The sequence below is a fragment of the Mesocricetus auratus genome, unplaced genomic scaffold (assembly GCF_017639785.1).
Source record: "Mesocricetus auratus isolate SY011 unplaced genomic scaffold, BCM_Maur_2.0 Super-Scaffold_100008, whole genome shotgun sequence".
Taxonomy (NCBI): domain Eukaryota; kingdom Metazoa; phylum Chordata; class Mammalia; order Rodentia; family Cricetidae; genus Mesocricetus; species Mesocricetus auratus.
In genome coordinates, this window is record NW_024429192.1 from 2,757,742 (window position 1) to 2,769,976 (window position 12,235).

The following is a 12,235-nucleotide window of genomic DNA, read 5'->3' on the forward strand; positions in this document are numbered from 1 at the left end:
GAATGAACCAGTCTAAAAGACTAACAGAGCCCAGGCCTTTAATGCCAGAACTAGACAGGGTATACAAGGAAGAAACAAAGCCAGTGTTCGGCAGTCAGTCTCCAGCCATGCTGAAGACAGCACAGCAGTCTAGGATTCCGAAGCTTGGTGAAGAGCAGCGCAGTCTAGAGATGCAATCTGAGGTTTGGTGGATCCCCCACCCCCCCCCCCCGCCCCCGTTCGGTCTGAGCATTGACAGAGAGGTGAGAATGCTCTGGTGGCTGGCCGCCTTGCTTCTCTGATCTTCAGCTTGAAACCCAGTTTCTGACTCTGGGTTTTTAACTGTTCGTATTACACAGGTCTCTATGTTCAAACCGTATTAAGAGCTTCAAGATAGCCCAGGCGGAACATGAGAGCAAGAACTGAACACTTCTGCATGAGGTCCCTGGGCAATTGTCCAGGCACAGGCCTTTATGCTAGTAATCCGTGCATCGAAATGGATTCATTTCCTTAGTACCTATGTGAATTATCTGTGAGAGGAGCCCCCGCCCAAGGACTTTCCAGAAGAGGTGCTTTCGCGGGCGTTGACAATTGTGTCACATCTATACATTATGCAGGCACAAGAGAGGACTTCTCTCAAGGGCACAGCTTCTTAGAAAATCGCCGCAGTGTGGAGATTTTCCCAGTTCTGAGTGTTGTTTGGGTAGCTCGCTTTCCTGCTTTTGCCCGCAGGTCAGGGTCTCGCCCAGTGCGGTGCCCACTGGCTGCTCTCCTGCCTGGAAACCTAAGAAGGAAGAAGAACAGAGTCCAGACGCATCTGAAGAGTGGGTTTGCTGGGAGCCGCAACAGACGCGGGATGCTTGAAAAGTGGTTTCCTCTGCAGACCTCCATCCTGTTTCCTTGGGAGAACAGTGGGGGCGATCCTGCTCCTATGGTAGAGCTCACCTCGAGCTCCAGTGGAGGTTTCGGGTAGCGGGGTGGTCAGCCGAGTCAGAATGGTGTCGGTGGCACAGGCTAGCATGTCCTTTGTGCCTCGGGCCATTTCACGGTTGTGGAAGAAGTTTCCATAGCAGCGAGGTGGTCAGTGAGTCAGAATGGTGTCGGGGCACAGGCTAGCGTGTCCTTTGTGCCTCGGACCATTTCACGGTTGCGGAAGAAGTTTCCACAGCGCTCCTCCGCCGTTGGCTCCCCCCTCGCCCTCTGCCACTCCCAGCCCACATCCCTCTCGCTAGGTTTGTGGACTAGTTAAGCCTCTTGCAATGGAGACACCTCGTCTCCCCCACAGCCCTGCTTCCCCAGCTCTGGGCCATCAGACAAGCAAGCTAAAGACCTTAAGTCAAAGAAAGCCACTCCGCTGAGTGTGTCCGGCACCCACGTGACTCTGGGACGTGAAAACTGTTGATTCTGGGGGGGGGTCATGCTTGTTAGGTTGGGGTTTTCATAGTATTGACACCACCCAGAGATATCTCTGTCCCTAGAGAGCACACAGTCAGCACATTTCCAATGGCAGCAGGGGTTGAATTGCCTTCTAGATCTACAGGCCTTACAGGTTTTTAAGATGTAAAAATAAGCTGCAAATCCATCGTCAAGGCACAGAGAGTGTCTAATCTCACAGGCTAAGCTTCAGTTTGGCTAAATATCCCTGCTAATTCACATGCAGAGAGTTCCTGGCGTCTCAGAAGATGTGTCAGTGTGTGAGGGAACCTATACATCTGATATAGTTGTGAATGATCACTAAAGCACCTGTCTTCTGGAAGGTTCCCTCAGGGGGGCTCTTCTCACACAGATAATTCCCACGCTCACTAAGGAAATGAGCCCATTTTGAGACTCAGACTCATGAAGGGATCATTGCTGGACACTGGACATTTTTCCTTCTGGGGAACAGTCCTCCCTCCTTGGCCTTGAACAAAACAGGTCAATTCACCATTTTTTCTATTTCGTCTCTTCTGATTTGCATGAGGAGGATACCCATTACATTTCATGCGCACGGTGTCTAGTCACCTTCAAAGGCAATGGTGGACTAATTCCGACCAAAGGATTCCTATGGACCCCAGCTCTCACTTAGCATTGTGTCTGCCTGTGAGCTGAGTGTAAAACTCCAAACCATGATGTCGGATCTGGTTTGGGAGGTGAAGAAGGGAAGATGGAGATTTGACTCGGTGGCTCAAGTGTTTGCTGTGTGGGCATGAGGACCTGAGTTCAGATCCCCAGTGCCCTTCTCTGCATAGCTCTGTGTCCTGGGTCCCTACGCTGTTCCTGCTCACCTAGCTACTACCTTCATGGCATATGGGAAGAGGCATGGGCTTCAGGTGAAGGGAGGATAGCCTTCCAGGAGTCCAAGGTGAAGGGAGGATAGCCTTTCAGGAGTCCACGTCTCTAAGCACCTGGCTTCAGACCTCTAAGGTAACCTCAGTGTACATCAGCTCTGGACAGTCAACGAAGGGGTAGTTGCCATTCTCTGGCAGAACTTGAGCACTTAATGGAGATAATCTACAGGAGATGTTGAGCACGTAGTATGGCCACAAGTCAGAGCGGTAGCTTCCTCTCCCACTCCTCAACCCCAGTCTCCGGTGATCCCACAAGGACCCCCCCCCCCCAGAGAGCAAGGGGAAACTCCAACTCAAAGAAGTCCAGGTTCAGGAACCTCAGTGTGCACAGTGGAGAGCAATTGCAGAAGACTCCTTTGCCATAGTCAGGCCTCCTGCACACACATGTGCAGTTCTACATGTGTGAACACACGTGTGCACCCGTATGTATATGCAGAGAAGAAAAATATGAAACGCTTTGAGGTGAGGACCCTTCTTTCCCCACAGGCCTCTTCTGTACACCAGGCAGATCGTCTGTCTCAAGACGACTTCAGAACAAGAGCAGGTCGAGGAGAATAGGAAGAAAGTAAACAGTGTTGAATTATACAGGCAAGGTGCCTTGCAGGGTAGACAGCCGCCGAGTCTCTGGAGGGGAATCTGAGAGCACGTTCTCATGTCACATGACCCCTGTCCTGACCTCCTGGCTCCCCCAGAAGAGCCAGCAAGCATTGCTGCTGCACTCAGCCAGTCCCACCTTTCAAGAAAGTGAGTTACCTGGTTGTTCCTTCCAGGAAGACCCAAGCGCCCCTCTTTTCCATGCAATTGGCGCCCCCTAGTGGCTGAGTAGACCTTTCATCCCATGGAATTCTGAAGTCAAAGTTCTGGGGTTGGGCACAAGTAACTCTGCGCTTTGCCTAATCACTGGATTGGGGGTGCGTAGAGACGTGAGTGGACACACATGCATAGAGACATGAGTGACTGGGAGGAGGGTAGTAGCGTGAACTCACATGGAGCAGAGTGCCCAGCATGCCCAGAATGTGCTCAGTACACACAGTGCCCGCCTCTCCCAATGCTCCTCACGCATGATGCAGACATGCAGAAGGCTGTGTGTTTACCAATGGGCACTCAAGTTCAGGAATCACTGACAGCTTGAGAACGTTTAGCTGAGTGGACCTGCCCTTTCTCTTCAGGTTAGTGAAGCTGCTCCCCTAGGCTTTCAGAGCCCCGAGGAATTAAAGGATTCTGATTGGCTGCAATGCTTTCAATACTCGTGTGTGTGTGTGTGTGTGTGTGTGTGTGTGTGTGTTTATGCACATGCATGAGTGAGCACATGCACACATGCAAATGCATATGTGTGTGCACATGTATGTGTGTATGTGTGCATGTACATGTGTGTATGTGTGCATACACATGTGAATGCATGACTTGCTATTTCTATATTAGACTACCCTCACTCTGAACAGTTTTTTACATTCCATTTGAGCTTATATCTGTATCTCTCTGTACTGTCCAGCCACTCATCGCCTGACTGAAGTTTTAGCTTCCTTCAAGAAACTTATGTTCAAAATGGCACTGGGTGAAGGCATCATCCTCAGATTTACACTAACCAGGAAAAGGAGGAACACAGGTCACCTTCTCTTGGGGTGCCTCATTAAGCTGTGCCGCAGTCCCGTGTCTGCAGCAATGACTGACCGCTAACACACAAGACTGAGGGTCAATTCCAGAGTCGCATTTCCACAGACCGCGGTGTTGGCAGTGGATCGGTAGCACCAGCTTTGTGGAGTTTCCCAGAGCAGTAAGAAATGGAACCAACGACTTCACCACCACTCTGGTAATGGCTCAGCAAAGAGCTCAGTCACTGCCATGACGTGAGGAAGACTTAAGGGAAATATGCCAGTCATTCTTCAAGTTCATCTCAGGTCTCAACCTTTTTAAGTCCCAGAAGAGTTTCCCAGCCACCATCGAGGCACTCTCTGTGCCTGCTTTTGTAAAAAGCCCACGGAGCAGAACCGTTTCTGGGAACCCAGAAGACGCAGATTGTTACTACATAGCTGCAAAAATTATTGCAGTCTTTCAAAGCCGATCCCAGTAGGCAGTATGGCCAATATCGTCTTTGTTTAAATAAGATGATGCAAATCAGATGCAGATGATTAAGCTTTTGAAAGTGCCTAGAACACAGGAAAGATGTTTGCACAATGAGGCACTGTAAGAGCTTTTATTGACGACAGCGTTGCAGCTAAGTATGTGTTCACTAAATATGGAAACAGATGAGAACTAACAATAAAAAATGAGCTACAAGGGAGTTGCCATAGCATGAACTGGATGGACTAGTCCTGGGCTGAGCTTTAGGTCTTGGAAAAGAGAGCCTCATCATTCCAAAACATTCTTGACTTCCAAGTTTTCTCTGTAAAACAAAACAGATTCGTTTTAGAGTAAATGATTCATAAATCCACTGATTTGGGCAGAAAAAAGTCAGTGTATTGCCTCATTTAAGAATCCAGGATCACTCTGGTAGGCAGTATTCTACTGCCCATTGGGTATAAATCAAGACTTCCTTCAAGTATCCCAAGTATATAACCTCTGTTCGGGATACACTGTTTGTTTGTTTTTTAATGTGTCAACACAGTTTCCTGCTTCCTTATTCTTCATTATTATTATTAAGCCATTATCCCTTTGTGGACACATTAACCTTTCACTTCACAAATTTATAACCTTAACTTTAAAAAATCTGAATTTTAAATGGTTATTAAAATGTTCCCCAATATTTAATATTAATATAATTTCATAATTTATTTACTGCCTTTACTCACATTAGTCATTTATAAAAATAAAACGTTGCCCTTGCTTGATTGATTTTATTGGAAATTGCTCTTTGATTCTTTGATTCATGGACATGTTGATTGTTTGATAGTTTCTTTGAATAAAAATAAAATCCTTGTGTTCTACTCTAGGGGTAAATAAACTGCCTTGACTATGCCTTTTTTTTTCTAATTAACACACAAACTTGGTTTATAATCAATTGATGGCATTCAAGGGATTCTCCATTTTGTCATCTCAAACTTTCCTCATTCCTCTTGTAAATCAGTCCCGAAGTCCTAAGGACTATGTCAGATTTAGATCAACAACCCCACTCCTGGTTCCAGTTTCCTTATTCCTTGCACTCTTTGTTGCTGGGAAAGGAAGCAGCTTCATGGACAAAAAGCAAGAGAATACAATCATGGGGCAAGCACGGTACCAGCTCCACGGCTGTCAGATCCCATCCGTGGCAGCTACTTGCTCACATCTCAACTGACCAGGGCAGAGAAAGACTGGAGCTATTCTACACGTATCAGCTTCCTTGGAAGTGTGACTCCATGGATCCTGGTCGGTATCACCTCCAGCTGCTGCTCTGGCTGTCCATCATCTCTGTTCATTGTCTGTATTATCACCTACATAGCTCCCGTTTGACCGAAATCAAACTCCAATTTCCATAGTCCAAGCAAAGTTCTTCTATTTTTCACAAGCATTCATATGTTTTTCATAACAGTGATGACTATTCTCATAAGGCCATTTGCTGGATGGGACCCTACATCCTAAGTGGTTTGGGCTGCTGTCTCCTACTCTTTTTGATGTCTTTACTGGAATTCATCAGTTACTCCCTTGTACTTCCTAAGAGACTGAGTTTCAACCGTCTCAACCCAAGGGGCATGTCTCCACGGTCCCAACAACTCAAAACATACAGAGGGCGGTTCTTGCCTGCTTCTCTTCCCTAGTTATCCCCTGGGTAACACTCTCTAGTGATTACTCTCCACTATCATGTATGTTGATGACTCTCCACTATCATGTATGTTGATGACTCTCCACTATCTTGTATGTTGGTGACTCTCCATTATTATGTATGTTGATGACTCTCCTCTATCTTGTATGTTGATGACTCTCTGCTATCATGTATGTTGATGACTCTCCTCTATCATGTATGTTGATGACTCTCAGCTATTGCGTATGTTGATGATTCTCTGATATCTTGTATATTGATGACTCTCCACTATCATGTATGTTGGTGACTCTCCATTATTATGTATGTTGATGACTCTCAGCTATCATATATGTTGATGACTCTCTGCTATCATGTATGTTGATGACTCTCCACTATCATGTATGTTGATGACTCTCCTCTATCTTGTATGTTGATGACTCTCTGCTATCATGTATGTTGATGACTCTCCTCTATCTTGTATGTTGATGACTCTCCATTATTATGTATGTTGATGACTCTCAGCTATCATATATGTTGATGACTCTCCTCTATCATGTATGTTGATGACTCTCCACTATCATGTATGTTGATGACTCTCCTCTATCTTGTATGTTGATGACTCTCTGCTATCATATATGTTGATGACTCTCCTCTATCTTGTATGTTGATGACTCTCCATTATTATGTATGTTGATGACTCTCAGCTATCATGTATGTTGATGACTCTCTGCTATCATGTATGTTGATGACTCTCCATTATTATGTATGTTGATGACTCTCAGCTATCATGTATGTTGATGACTCTCCTCTATCATGTATGTTGATGACTCTCCACTATCATGTATGTTGATGACTCTCCACTATCATGTATGTTGATGACTCTCTGCTATCATGTATGTTGATGACTCTCCACTATCATATATGTTGATGACTCTCTGCTATCATGTATGTTGATGACTCTCCTCTATCATGTATGTTGATGACTCTCCACTATCATGTATGTTGATGACTCTCACTATCATGTATGTTGATGACTCTCAGCTATTGCGTATGTTGATGATTCTCTGATATCTTGTATATTGATGACTCTCAGCCATCATGTATGTTGATGACTCTCCACTATCATATATGTTGATGACTCTCTGCTATCATGTATGTTGATGACTCTCCTCTATCATGTATGTTGATGACTCTCCACTATCATGTATGTTGATGACTCTCACTATCATGTATGTTGATGACTCTCAGCTATTGCGTATGTTGATGATTCTCTGATATCTTGTATATTGATGACTCTCAGCCATCATGTATGTTGATGACTCTCCACTATCATATATGTTGATGACTCTCTGCTATCATGTATGTTGATGACTCTCCTCTATCATGTATGTTGATGACTCTCCACTATCATGTATGTTGATGACTCTCCACTATCATATATGTTGATGACTCTCTGCTATCATGTATGTTGATGACTCTCCTCTATCATGTATGTTGATGACTCTCCACTATCATGTATGTTGATGACTCTCACTATCATGTATGTTGATGACTCTCAGCTATTGCGTATGTTGATGATTCTCTGATATCTTGTATATTGATGACTCTCAGCCATCATGTATGTTGATGACTCTCCACTATCATGTATGTTGATGACTCTCCTCTATCTTGTATGTTGATGACTCTCTGCTATCATATATGTTGATGACTCTCCTCTATCTTGTATGTTGATGACTCTCCATTATTATGTATGTTGATGACTCTCAGCTATCATGTATGTTGATGACTCTCTGCTATCATGTATGTTGATGACTCTCCACTATCATATATGTTGATGACTCTCTGCTATCATGTATGTTGATGACTCTCCTCTATCATGTATGTTGATGACTCTCCTCTATCATGTATGTTGATGACTCTCCACTATCATGTATGTTGATGACTCTCACTATCATGTATGTTGATGACTCTCCACTATCATATATGTTGATGACTCTCTGCTATCATGTATGTTGATGACTCTCCTCTATCATGTATGTTGATGACTCTCCACTATCATGTATGTTGATGACTCTCCACTATCATATATGTTGATGACTCTCTGCTATCATGTATGTTGATGACTCTCCTCTATCATGTATGTTGATGACTCTCCACTATCATGTATGTTGATGACTCTCACTATCATGTATGTTGATGACTCTCAGCTATTGCGTATGTTGATGATTCTCTGATATCTTGTATATTGATGACTCTCAGCCATCATGTATGTTGATGACTCTCCACTATCATGTATGTTGATGACTCTCCTCTATCTTGTATGTTGATGACTCTCTGCTATCATATATGTTGATGACTCTCCTCTATCTTGTATGTTGATGACTCTCCATTATTATGTATGTTGATGACTCTCAGCTATCATGTATGTTGATGACTCTCTGCTATCATGTATGTTGATGACTCTCCACTATCATATATGTTGATGACTCTCTGCTATCATGTATGTTGATGACTCTCCTCTATCATGTATGTTGATGACTCTCCTCTATCATGTATGTTGATGACTCTCCACTATCATGTATGTTGATGACTCTCACTATCATGTATGTTGATGACTCTCAGCTATTGCGTATGTTGATGATTCTCTGATATCTTGTATATTGATGACTCTCAGCCATCATGTATGTTGATGACTCTCCTCTATCATGTATGTTGATGACTCTCCACTATCATGTATGTTGATGACTCTCCACTATCATGTATGTTGATGACTCTCCACTATCATGTATGTTGATGACTCTCCACTATCATGTATGTTGATGACTCTCAGCTATTGCGTATGTTGATGATTCTCTGATATCTTGTATATTGATGACTCTCCACTATCGTGTATGTTGATGACTCTCAGCCATCATGTATGTTGATGACTCTCTGCAAATGTGCATGTCCATCCTCAACCTCTCTCTAAACTTTAAGCTTCTATTTCCGTCTTGTGTCTTGACACCTCCACTCGTGTGTCTGAGATACAGCCAAACAAGCACGCCATACCCTTCCAGCTCTGTTACTGACCTTTTTGCCTTTACGGTTTGCTTTCTCACTCTCTCCCCTGCTTCCTTTTTGCCATTGGCCAGACTGAGAGCTTTCTCACAAACTACCTAATCATGAAGCGTGTTAGGTTGTTAGACGTAAAGGAAGTTCATTTCGGTGCACCTGAGAATCATCGTCTCTGCCTCAGTTTTTAAGTTACGTATGATTGTCATTGTGTGTCTATGCATAGCATTCTTCAGTTGATAGACACAGTCAACTCATTTCTGAAAGAAGACTACCTAATGAATCAACCGTTGACAAGGGGATATGTATCATGGGTCAAGATCAATGCTGCTACCCCAGATGTAATATAGTCCGCAATGGAAAGTCAATGGAGAACAGAGAGCAGTGGAAAATTACAAGTTAAAAAACACAATGATCTAAAGGCCACTGAAATTTACTTGACTGCCAGTTTTCTGCCTTGGAGGAATAATTTCCGAGGAGCCAAATTTAGCAAGAGAGATTTGAAAGGCATTGAGCAAGAAGTTCAGAATGAAATACACCAGGCATGGCCTCAGAAAGCTAGTCAATAACTGTGCATTTGCATTTTAACCCTTCCTTGTTGTTACCAAAGGTGAATTCCACAAGAAACTCCCTGATATCTGTACAAGATGTGAGGCACTGTTTATCTGCTTGCCTGATGCTGGGCCCATGTCTCAGCACTGTGACTACCGGAGAAGGGGGACCTATAATCTCTGCTAGGTGAGAGGACTAAGATGCTTGGTGGAAGACAGTGTATTTCCAGCGTTGAACAAACTCTTTTCCCTGAGCAAACAAATGAAGTTAGGCTGACTGCACCATACAGTATTGATGACAAAGCTGTGGTAGTTATTAATGTTGTCCCATAAGGACTTATCACTTCCATGTTCCAGCACACAGATTCCCAGTCTGGTTAGCTGGGATAAAGACTTACTGTGTACCAGATACATAGGAAAGCACTTGGCCTGCATCGACCCAATTCTTACAACAATCCTGTGGGGTAGGTATTCTTATTATCGTGACTTTATAGGTGGGGAAACAGGCTCAAAATAATTAAGCATTTTGCCCATGAGTTAGAGGTCAGTCAGGTTTGAACTCATTGTCTGTATTGAGCATTTCTCTATTTCAGCTACTCGAGGGATGATTCATTGCGTCTAAAGGAAGCAGAGAACAACTCTCCACGCTGAGCAAGGCTCACACACAGTGCTCAAGGACTCCTGCTCAGTTCTCAGGAGCCAGGAGAACTTTTTTTTTTATTTAGTTGACAGGGACTTCATTAAAGTTTTGTCTTATTGAGTGGCATCTTATTGATCAGGATTCTCCAGCAAGAGAACAAATAAGGGGTGTGTGTGTGAGCACACGCACACGCGCACACACACATATGGGACTGACTCACACTATGTTAGAGGTTAACGAGTCCAAGTTGGCTGTGTGAGCACATTTGCCACTTTTCTTGTTGCCCTAAAACAAACCGACAAACCAAAATGCATGCCAGGGGAAGGTTCCTGTGTCTCCTGGTTTCAGAGGGTGTGGTCCATCCCGAGAGGGAACACGGGACCTATAGGCAGCATTTAGGATCCAAACTACACCTTACTGTACAATGCTCACCTTTCACCATGTGAGTTAACCTCACCCTAAACACTTCCGGATTGACGCATAAAATTTACTATCCCAAGAAGATAGCTAGATTGAAAAATTTGAGGGTTAGACATCAAAGATGCCACCCACGGTGTCTCCCCAGTCAGCATGACTAAGTCACATGCTGCCCCTTGTGAAGCCATGGGAAGCATCCACCGCCGTCAATGGAGAGGACATCCGGCTCTGCATCTGGCAGAAACATAAAGTGACCTCAGACGCTTTTATGTCTGCTCTTTTGAACACTTATACTTCAAATGCCCTTTTAAACAAATACCAATATTCCATTGTTTGCCGTATGGGAAGCTGGTCACACAGGAAGCCGTGTTAGTTCCTAAACTTAGCTGATGGACACAGTTTTCCTAGTGCTTTATTTTCATTATTTCAACGGTGGTTTGAGCCCCTCTGTGGCGAAACCCCGACTCCAGAAGCAGTTCATCAATAGGAGACAGGCTGTGCTTGAGCTCATCCTGGGGTTGCGTTCTGATTGCCTCCTTCATTTTCGGAGCTCCTTGACTGCATCTGGGGCTCGTCCCCCGCCCCCTGCCGTACGTCCAGATACTCTGCTTGGCATCATGGAGAGCGAGCTAAGTTACTTGGAAGAATATCACCGCTTTGCTCTGGGGTCAAGGTCGTTTCATTGTCTGCTCGGGTAAGACGCACATACAGCTAGGGACACAGGACAATCCTCAGGCACAGGTTATGTGCAGGCGGCAGAGAGGCCGCAGCCAGGACACTGTGGGTTTGAGGAATTCACCCACAGCCAGTCATTTTCCACCCTTGTAATTCCCGTCTCCACACTGCTTGTGGGCTGCCGGCAGCCCCTTTGGGGGGGGGCCTCTTGCAAGAACGAAACACTGTCAAATACTTTCCAGTCACCAGCTATTTTTCTTGCTCATCCCATCAAAGGACTGAGAATGAACGTCTGAGACGAGGCACTCTCAAACCCACCACGGCTGTTAACTTTGCCCATGCTCTACCCCCAATCAGCTGCACTATTTCAATCAACAGACTGCCATTTGTAGTCTCAGCTAGTCATTTAGAAAGTTTCCTGGCATGGGGCATTTAGATTTTCACTCGGTCATGAGGGAGAAAAAAAAAAAAAACAGATCTCTTTAGTAATCATCAAGGCTTTAAAAAAAAACCTTCATGTAAGAGTCTGAGCAAGTCCCTAACTTGGGACTTGGGACACCCCAAGAACACCAGTGTAGAACCTGGTTTGAGAAATAGCATACTGAAAAGTAAATATTGTCCACTGGGACAGTGTTCCATGTTGACAGAGTGTTAAGTCCTAACATGGGCCCCTGGCATGGCCCGACAACGTGTAGGCCTGTTTGTCCGGATAATTCATGATAAAGTCAGATGTGCAAACACAGGGTCCACATTGGCAAATGCAAGAGCCAAACCCTCTTCAAGGCAGGTCACCTGGGATTCCAGAGGATGGAGCCACGAAGCCGTGGGATCATCTCATAATTTCCAAGAATCTGTAGTGGCGAAGGATCTCCCGTCTGAT